General features: G+C 50.0%; 1 protein-coding gene across 1 annotated transcript in view; it reads left to right on the top strand.

The window, feature by feature from the left end:
• Nucleotides 1-382: 382 nt before the first annotated feature.
• The window catches only part of GALE (UDP-galactose-4-epimerase), a 182,732-nt gene continuing 172,827 nt past the window's right edge, over nt 383-10,287 (top strand). The window contains exon 1 of the mRNA XM_086955798.1: nt 383-807. The gene's annotated coding sequence lies outside the window, so the exon portion shown is untranslated. The remainder of the gene's footprint in view (nt 808-10,287) is intronic.

The raw sequence follows: 10,287 nt of genomic DNA, 5'->3' as shown, positions 1-10,287 counted from the left end.
CACTGGCGTTGCCAATAGGTCTCGCAGTAGGAAAGTTGGAGCTATTGGTTTTGTAAATGGCATTTTATATTTATATATTGTTATTGACAATGTCAATAACGATATATAAATATAAAATGTCATTTACAAAACCAATAGCTCCAACTTTCCAAATGCGAAACCTATTGGCAACGCCAGTGCTTTTTAGGTTTCGCCTAGCGGAAGCTGCGCTCTGCGCAGCTTTTCCGCGCAGGCGAAATCCTGTTGAGAACCGTAGGGTGCTTTGGTTCGGCCCTCGTCGTTGATTGGCTGGCTCCGTAAACGGAGCCTTGCCATTGGACGAGGGGCCTGTCCGTCAATGCCGGACCAGACACGGGGGCGTTCCCGACATTCTTTGGCTTTTGCCGACGTCACGGGACGCCGGGAACGCCCCCGTGTCTGGTCCGGCATTGCCGGCACCTCCCTTGCTCCCCCTCCCGCTTGTTTCCTCCCTGGACGCTCCTCCACAGCGTGTTGTGCCCCGCGCTCGGGGCTTCTTGTTTTTCCCGCGCTCCCCAGGGTCGCTCCTCGCCCCACCGTGGGGCTGTTTAATTTTCTTTCTTTTGTCCCCTCTGCAGGTTTCCGGTCTCGTAACTACAAGCAACTGGTGCCTGCAATGCGGGAATGGCGGAGGAGCTTGATCCTGGGAAAGAGCGGAATGTCGCCTGTTTGCGATGGTGAAAATTGCCCGAAGCAGAGGGCGAGTCAACTTTCAGGTCTCTGGTCCGAGGGGAAGCATAAGCGTCGTCATTGGAGGAGCCTTTCTCGAAGATGCAGGAGCATTTTAAAGTTAAGTTGCTTCGAGCGGTAAAACTGTATAGCACACTATAATGGAAGACTGCCATGCGTATAGAGGTTGCGAGGGCCCGAGGGGTTATATCCATGGCGCACATTTGTTTTCTTGGGCACAAACCGGGAGCAGTGTTACAATACTAGTGCTTGTGTCGTGCATAGAAGGCGCCGCTAAAGCTTCCCGTGTGTATGTTTTACTACTAATATGGTTGGGATTAACAGCGGCCCGCTGTGGTTAATTACTCCTAAGATTACACAAGGTTTACTCTCTTTGCTTAGCCGTGTGCTTTCATGCTGATCGAGCGTCATTTAAACCCCTCGAATTACTGCCCGTGTTTTTTAAGGCGCTCTTGCGGGGTTTGAACCGCGTGTGTAAGGTCTGAAAATGTGGAGGGGAGGGAAGCCAGTGGAGTGTTCAGCGGTACGAGTTGCCGACTCTTGAGCTTGGTGACCAGTGTTCGAGCTGCGGCTTCCACTCACTTAATCTAATTTAAGCTGCCATGCGGTTTCTTGTGAGGTCAGTGCAGCAATATAAAAATGTACTGTAAAATGCACATTATTTAGTTACCTTAGCGGTGATGTTTTTCACTGCTGGTGTCGCCCTTGGGGGTCAGGGGAGAACGTCATTATAGCCCCACGAGGAGCTTACCAATTTGGCCTGTATAGCGGTATGGGCAGGGATTCTCCAGGTCATGAACTGAATGCGTTCCCTCGACCATGTGGTTAATGCGGGCATCCAGTCACCACATCCTGTTGCTGCCACACGAATATCGGCGCTTGCCTATGAGTACGTGTATAAATGCTCCAGTGTGTGGCTGAGTCCCAGGAGCTGGCCAGGTTAGAGATTTTCCAGTAATGGCGCGTGTGCATCGGTAAAAATACGGAAAGCAACGTTTTTTCCGTTTTTGGTGATTGTGTGCTTTATATATATAAAGCCGTTTTTTAAAGGAGGTTTGTCACAGCAAAGAAATCACCGCCAGCAGGCAATGCTTTCAGACAGGAATGCTCTTACAAAGTGGCTTTGCCAATGTCAAACAAGATATTTGAAAATAGGGGGGAGTACATCCTGTGCTTGCCGTGTGAAATTGTGTTCATTTTACATGCGTTGTTTTGATTATCTGGCCTGCTATTGTTCGCCAAGAAGTTCGTTAGTCATCTAAAATGTCAGATTTATTTATTTTGTTTTTACTTTGCTTAGACAGTCTGTTCTTACTAAATGTTGTTGGCTCTATTCCTGCAACAGTTCTCTCGTGTAACGTAACGGGTCCGATTGTGTAGCGCTCTGACACCTTCGGGTAAAGTGGGGAACTGTGTTTTCACATGTGTGAATTCGGTACACATGCTCACATTTGGTGTAAACAGAAACTAGATGGACATGCGTAGAGGACACACACGCACTGTGACAGTCCAGAGTTGGGAATGGTACACGGTAATGGTTGTAGTTTACCTTTATGGACTAATCCCCTGTAGGCTCCACGCCCCAGCCAGGAGTTTCAGTGCAAAGCAATGAGCGAGGCCACATAGGGCCCAGCTCGTTCATATCTCACTGCCAGAATCCACTCAGGGGACAGGACCCAGCTTTCCTCTCCACCACTGTCTCGGTGCTTTGGCAGTGTTTGTCTGCAGTCCTCATTAAGCGCTTCTTGACGAGATACAAACATAAGGTTTCCCAATTATGCTTTGTGCAGAATTACACACGATACCTTTCCTACAACTGGATAGCGCTCACTGACGCGGCTGACACACATCTAAATGATCCTGTCATATTTCCGTTCGGCAGGCTGTAAAATGCAGTCTGATCACCCATTTTGTGACATGTTGTAAGTGTTCACTGTTTGTGTATCTGATTGGCATTGAGTGCGAGCTGTGCGTGGGGGAGCGCTATGAGAGCTCAGGTATATTTAGAGATATTCAGCGCAGCCGGCTGGAAGTTAATGTTGTGTACCGATGCAGGCGGGGTCTCAGGTTTTGCCTGCACATGCACAGTACCTTTGTAGCATGACCAATGGTAAGTTTCTATCCATGTAGCGCTGCTGTTTCTTTGTGAAGCACTTTTACAGATGCAGGTTAAGTTGGCAATATATAAAAGCACTTAAAAACAAAGGACATGATGTTCCACGAGAGTCTGGGAGGGGAATTTTTCTATGCTACCATCTAGTTTAGCATGTTAGTAATATCGGGGATGATCTTGCTTATTGCATTTCGAGATCAATCCAAATCCATGTTTCGAAATAGAGACATGTGTACAGTTTTTAAGAAAACGATATACGTTGTTAAAATTACGTAAGCTAAACACCCGGGTTAGCATAGTGTGCGGCCCTAATTGTGTTTGGCGGTTTCTGCCATTGCATCCAGTTATGTGATACAAGTAAACTGCAGAACTACAAGGTTTTCGACGGTTGTTAGTTGTATTAAGATGAATAGACAGCAACTAGGGCTTGTATACAATAGTAAAAGATTCCACTTAAAGCCTGGTGACACTACGACAACTATGTCAAAAGAGAAGAGAAATCCCTAGAAAAATGGCTCTCTTCACGTGAGTTCCCTTCCCCTACAAGGCTCGCCTGGCATGACGTCATGCCATAACATCTCCGTTTGTTTTCTTTCTGCATCTACTAGCTGGGACGGGCCCAGAGATCAGGGTGGCTCGTATTTTGATATTTGAATCATGGCTAAAGCTAGTGGCATTGTAAATGACAATGCCATTTATTTATGTTAAAAAATACATAAATAAAAATAATGTCAAGAGCAATGCCAATAGCTCTAACTTTAACAAAGGCGAAACCATTGCATTGTAAATGCTTGTTTATCTATGTGTTGGATGACGACCCTCAGATACCCACCACCTATACAAAAACCTCCTTAAAGAACACCTTACAGACTTTAGGTTAAGTAGTGATCATCTTACGCCACCAGGGTCTGCTACTAATGAAGCCAATGTGTTCAATCTAAAGTTGGGTGTCAGTGACCCATGTTTACATGATTTGAAGTACGGGATGCACATGAAGCAGTGAACACAAAATCAGGGGTAAAAGCCGAGATGTCTTAAATGTGAAAACTGCTTAAAAAACAGGAGTACACAGGAATCTGAGGATCGAGAAGGGGATGGGGACATAGGAGGCAATGATTTGCGTGGAGCTGGGACACTAGGTTACCCTGAGGAGCCAAGCACGAAGCCTTGATACACAAAAGGGAGAGATTGCCTGGGGTCGTGTTATGCATGAAACACGGAAGTAAAGTAAGCAAGGTTGCACGTAGGGTAGTGCTACGGCGAAAGCACGACTGCATGTCAGCAACACAGAGAGACAGGAAGCAAAGGGCTGGGGCAACATTACACCTGAAGCATGTGGCACGGGATACAAGGTAACTGTGGAGCAGTGGTACACACGGGGGGCAGATTTGCACGTGAGACACAGCACATGTGGAGGAGGGCTGCGCCCGAGGTAGAGACTCCACCTAAAGCACCGTCACAGGGGAATGGGTATTTGTGGAGAAGGGGTAAACATAGGGCAAAATAGCAAGTGAAGCACAGACACACAGGAAACACGGACCACAGGGAGCAGGGCACATGTGGAGGAGGGTTACACCGGAAGCAGAACTCCAAGTCCGTCAAGGGGGAATGGGTACTTGTGGGGATACAGAGTACACGCGGGGCAGAATAACATGTGGAGCACAGACACACGGGAAGCACAGACACACGAGAAGGAGGGCACATGTGGAGAAGGGTTACACCGGAGGCAGAACCCTACATTTGTCACGGGGAATGGGTACTAGTGGGGATACGGAGTACACACAGGGCAGAATAACGAGTAAAGCAGGGACAGACGGGAAGCACGGCACATGTGGAGGAAGGTTATACTAGAAGCAGAACTCCAAGTAAAGCATCAGGCACGGGAAACAGATTACTTGTGGAGTAGGGGTAAAAACATTGCAGAATAGCAAGAGAAGCACCGACATACGGGAAGCACAGCACATGTGGAGGAGGGTTACACCTAAAGCAGAACTCTGTGTAAAGCATCTGTCTCGGAAATGGGGTACTTGTGGGGAGAAGGGGTAAATGAGAGCAGAATTACAAGGAAAGCACAGACACAGGAAGCACGGCACATGTGGAGGACGGTTACACTTGAGGCAAAAGCGCACACAAAGCATCAGGCATGGGAAGCTGGGTACTTGTGGAGCAGTGGTACACGTGTGGAAGAGTTACAAGTGAAGCACAGAATCAAGAGAAGCACTGCACATCCGGGGATATACCTAGGGTAATATAGGTAAATCAGGGGCATGGAAGCAGAGTAAGAGTGAGGGATGGGTGCTGGCGGCGTAAGATCACACGTGAAGCATGCGGACACTGAAAGCAAAGGTTCAAAGTGGAGAAGAAAAACAAACATGTGTGTCACACACAGGGACACGGGTAAAGACACGGACACTTCTGTGGCACAGACACACAGGCAACAAGCGCTGCAAAATATGAAACTGTTTTCAGCTGTGGCAAGTAGTACAAACAAGCGTTCTGTGTAAATCGTCACCAACACGTACCTGATAATGCAGAGCAGCCGGGAAACTGAAAGTACGGCCGGCCACCGGCCAGCCATGAATAATTAGGGGAGGAGAAGCTCACGCTGGGCGAAGCTCTTTGATGTGCTGTGCGGCCGTTAAAAAAAATGCAATTAGGAGGGAGGGAGGCTGATGCGCGTGCTTGTTTGGTCACATGATTCACGTGAACTCAAACAAAACCGCAGCAAGAAGCCCTTGGTTTGACGAGGATTTTGAGCACTTGAATTCTCGCTCCGCTCAATGCGCTTGCGCGCATTGATAGGTCGCGAGACCTAAAAACTACTGGTTTCTGCGATCTCGAATTTTTTTGGCTTTGCTACGATTCTGCTACGTCGAGGAGGCCCCTTGACCACCCTCTACAACATCTCCAGACTCATCTTGCCTTGTTTGCCACGATGCGGCTCCCGATGCCTGTCCGGAGCCTCTGGAGATGTTGTATGCCGTGTGGTCGTGGGACAAAAGAGAGAGCACTTTGGGCCCACGGACTTCTTGAAGGCCTTGCTGCCTCGGCTTCCTAGGATGACATCCCAGCCCTCGCTAGAAGAGAAGCCATTGGAGACTGACCCCCTAGTAAGCTCCTGCCCGTGGGGCGACTAATGAGGCTCCCCGCAATGTGCAGGGTACACCGCTCAAACTTACACTGTCTTCAGACTCAACTTCTGAGCACTCAATATTAGCCCATTATAACATCTGTCGGCGGCTCACTTTAAAGAATGAAAACTTTGCTAGCATTCACGCCACAAATTTCCAGTTCTGTTAAGGACATGTGGGCGAGGATTATGCTTCTCTTTCTTTACTACTCAAAAACCAGCAGCCAATGAAAAAACATCTTACATATAAAACAAACTACATATCCAATGATGCTATGTCCATTAACCACCAATCATGGCCCAGTAGACCATATGAATACAGTTAACCCCATCTTGAGAGCCTCTTTCGTTGCTTGGTGTAGTCCATAAGAACTTTGAAGACCAATAATAATAAACTGAAGCTGAAGGGACAACTCCATCGAAGGTCACCAATCCGCGAGCAACAGCTTAGTTAGCAAATGAGTGCAAAGCGCCAACTTTGGGAACGATATCCCACTGTTTTCAGTCCATCTTCTGATCAGAGCCTGCAGAAAGAAATAAGGCACCATTATATATATAGCAAACACAAAGAGATAATGGACGGAGCGCTGAAACTTTTCAGACACTCACCCCTAGTCACAGATCTGGGTTGAATCCATCATCGTTCTTTAGCACACTTCGCCACTGTTAGAAATGGGGTAGCATGGTACATGTAAAGCATCCACGCAGTACACACAGGCGACACACAAGGCACACCACAAAAAGAGACCACACCAGATTAGGTGAAAAGAATAACTTCTGTATTGTATCAAACATTCACAGGTAATCACAATTATCGCTATACTGCGCCAACCGGCGCCAGGACAATATTTACAAGGGGATTATTTACAGGGCAGGGCCAATTGGGCCGCTGCCAGAACCATTGTGAAAGAATAAAGGATAAATAAAAACGGTAAGTCCATCAGTTCCAGGGCTGCAAGAAAAACATCAAGCATTAACATTTGGCATAACACCGTAGGCAGGAACCTCTGCAATAAACCCTCCTAGCATGCCTTTCCCCATAGGCATGGCGTCAGGCGTAGATCACATTAGTATGCACGTCAGCACCTTAGCATTGGTCGAAATCACCAGCCTCGAGGCAACATGAGACGGAACTCATGGGGTAGGAACATAGTGTGCATACAACTGGGCATAGAAACTTTAGCACCGCCCACCTGGGAACATAGGCATCTCTCCCATAGTCATCAACTCATTTAACATGGGGCATTGAACAACTGCGCATGAAATGTCAACCATATTCATGTGGGGCATCAACATAGGTACCTGGGGCATCCCATTAGGCCCTAATGCATAGGCATGAACTCACCAACTGCATAAATCAAAGCATGCAAAATACCTGCGGCATATACCTCACTATACCTCATGGGTGTAAGGCAGATGAACAGGGAGGCGTCGTTAAGGCGTTACCTGTGGGCATCAAAGCCTAAACCATCATTCTAACATGAGCACCACTTCCATTAACATAAACCCCTGGAGCATCTTCGTAGGCATGCAGACATCAAACCTAGCCCGGGGGCATAAAGCATTAAGGCATATTCGTCATAGCCCCGGCCTAAGTTACCTTTGCATAGGGTGGAGCCGGCCTAAACAGGGGCAATATCTTTGGGCGTAAAGAACATCAACAATAGGACAGCACACCTGACCTCAGGGGGGCCCATATTGTATTACCTAGATTCAAGGCCCAAAGTTGTAACAATGAAGGGGGGCCCCAAGTCACGGACCCAGTGAGAGCCCCTCTCCAAGCAAAAATTAGGGGGCCCACAAAGTTCTGGCCCGTTGCGGGTCCCCTCCTGGGACCCGAGGCTGGAAGAAAAATGCCTCACGTTGCAGCGACCTGCAACTGCGGCGTCGCTGTGCAGCCCCCGGGGCACTGTGGCCCTGTCTGTGGTGGGGCCCCACGGGGGCTTCAATAATTAATGCTGCACGTCGCAGCTGCCCGCTGCCAGTTGGGACAGCTGAAAGAATAAGGCTGGCCCGGACACTCTCCGTGTCCCCTGAGAAGGACCAACGGGGGGCGGGCACCGACACTGTGCCACAATACCACCCCCTCAAACAACAGTGCCCCACTCAAGTCCTCACTCACCGGGGCTCCTCTCCGCTCCTCAGGATTTCCTCTGCCGCCTCCTCAGTGTTCCCCCAGCGGGCCCTCGGGCACCGATCATGTGCCTCGAGCGGACCCACATTGGGGGCTTTGCTTGACTTCCAGGCAGACATGCGGGGCTCTCCCTCGCGCTACGAGAGCCCTGCTGAAGGCAGCACGTCTCCAGCTTTCACCCGGGCTCCCTCCTGGGACCCAGGGCTTAAGTCGGCTGCTTCCACACCACTGGAGTCAAGCTATCCTGGCTGAAGATGGCTGAGAGCCAGAAACCGGTCCTAGGATGCTTGATTCCGGTCCAGGAAAGACATGGCTTGGCAGTTCGGGCTGGACTGTTCCCATGAGGCACAGGGTCAAGGCTGATTTGCATATGGCCATGACTGAACTGGGGTGGTGTGGAGTGCAAAAAAACAATGGATTTAGGCCCAGATCTCTGTACTGGGGTGAATGTATGACATTGTTCTGCATTCTGTCCATCAACTGTTGTTTTTGCATTTGTCACCCCGAGTGGGATGGGTTTGCTCAGACGTGAGTCCCATGCTCTCCACACCACTGGAGTCAAACTATCCTGGCTGAAGACGGCTGATAGCCAGAAACCGGTCCTAGGATACTTGATTCCGGCCCAGGAAAGACATGGCTTGGAATTTCGGGCTGGACTGTTCCCATGAGGCACAGGGTCAAGGCTGATTTGCATATGACCATGTCTGAACTGGGGTGGTGTGGAGTGCAACAAAATGATGGATTTAGGCCCAGATCTCTGTACTGGGGTGAATGTATGACATTGTTCTGCATTCTGTCCATCAACTGTTGTTTTTTCCTTCTGCCTCCCGGCAACAGCTTCCGTTGTGCGAGCCCCGTCCACCTCCAGGCAGCTTTCAGGTCTTCCGGGTCGCCGCAGGCAGAACTGCGGCTCCAGCAACTCCCTGGGTCGTGGCAGTGATCTTACTTCGGCGCTAGTGCGAGGTGGGCACCTGCGGATTTAACCATGCACCACGTCGCGGCACACACGCTGGGTAGGCACCCGCCTATCAATTATTCATGAAGCGGGGTAGGCACCCGCGAAAGGGGGCGTTAAAACGCTGAACTCTCCTCCTTCTTGCTCCCGGGCTGCAGCGGTGATTCCGGGCAGTCTCCAAACACGGGGTGGGCACCCGCTTTTATTTAAATTGGCACCAGAGTGGTAGAATCTAGAGCTGTAGCGCTCTGAAGGCACAACACAGTTTGTACATGCAGGGCTCAAGAGGCAGCATTCCTGGACCCAATAGGGTGAAGGTGGCTCAGCACCTCAGGTGGGCAGACAGGTCTTCCAGGCACAGATCCGGCAGCAACTCTTTCCCGTACTGGGCAAGCAGCGCTTAGACCTCAGATCCTCTTCCCCTGGCACATCAAATGCAGCACTCCTCCCGGGCTGCCCGGCACAGTGTCGCAGATTGGGGTGGAAGCGCTCCTCACCTTGTTCTGGGTCTAGTCACAGGTGCTCCTAGGCAATCAGTTAAAGTGCTCTTCTCTTCCAAGTGTAGCGCTTGCGTGGCGCACGGTCCCACCAGCAGCCTCAGGGACCTAATATGGCGCTCCTTCCTTCTTCAGGGGCCAGGGAGCAGAGCAGCAGGCACTACTGGGCAAGGTCAGCAGTCAGTGGGCACTCATCAAGACAGGGCGGTAGGCTGTAAAAACCATCCTCCACTGTAGCGTGGCACTCCTCCTGTACAGCAGCCTGTACTCCTGCAGTGGGGCTTCCACTAGCCCTGTGGACAGCAGAGGGGTTTTAGTTGGGTGTAGGGTCCAGCACACAGGCCCAAGTGGCGGTACCCCCTTGCAGCAGGCCCCCTCATGTTCATGTCCCTGCTCTGTCTGAGCACATGGTGGCACAGCCCCCTTATTTATATGCCCCTCACCCCACCTACCAGAAAGTGCCAGAAGCTTCTAGAAGCCTCTGTGGAAACTGGTTCGAACTGGCTCAGGGGGAGGAGTAGAGCACCCTGGAGGCCAGGCTTTCCCTCCATAAGCTGGGAACCAACAACTAGACTGCTAACCCACCACAGTCAGGTGGCACAACACACAGCCATGGCATCCATTTTAAGGGTGACATTTCACCAGGGTGCATTTTTACAATGGGAGGTTAACAAGTGTGCACACCATTGCAGTACATTTCCTAGGGCATCTCACACCACACATTGCCTATACAACTTTCTACCATGGGAA

The sequence above is a fragment of the Lissotriton vulgaris genome, chromosome 2_1 (genome assembly GCF_964263255.1).
Source record: "Lissotriton vulgaris chromosome 2_1, aLisVul1.2, whole genome shotgun sequence".
Classification (NCBI taxonomy): domain Eukaryota; kingdom Metazoa; phylum Chordata; class Amphibia; order Caudata; family Salamandridae; genus Lissotriton; species Lissotriton vulgaris.
The sequence above is the reverse complement of the archived record's forward strand: the minus strand, read 5'-3'. Positions and strand labels throughout refer to the sequence as shown.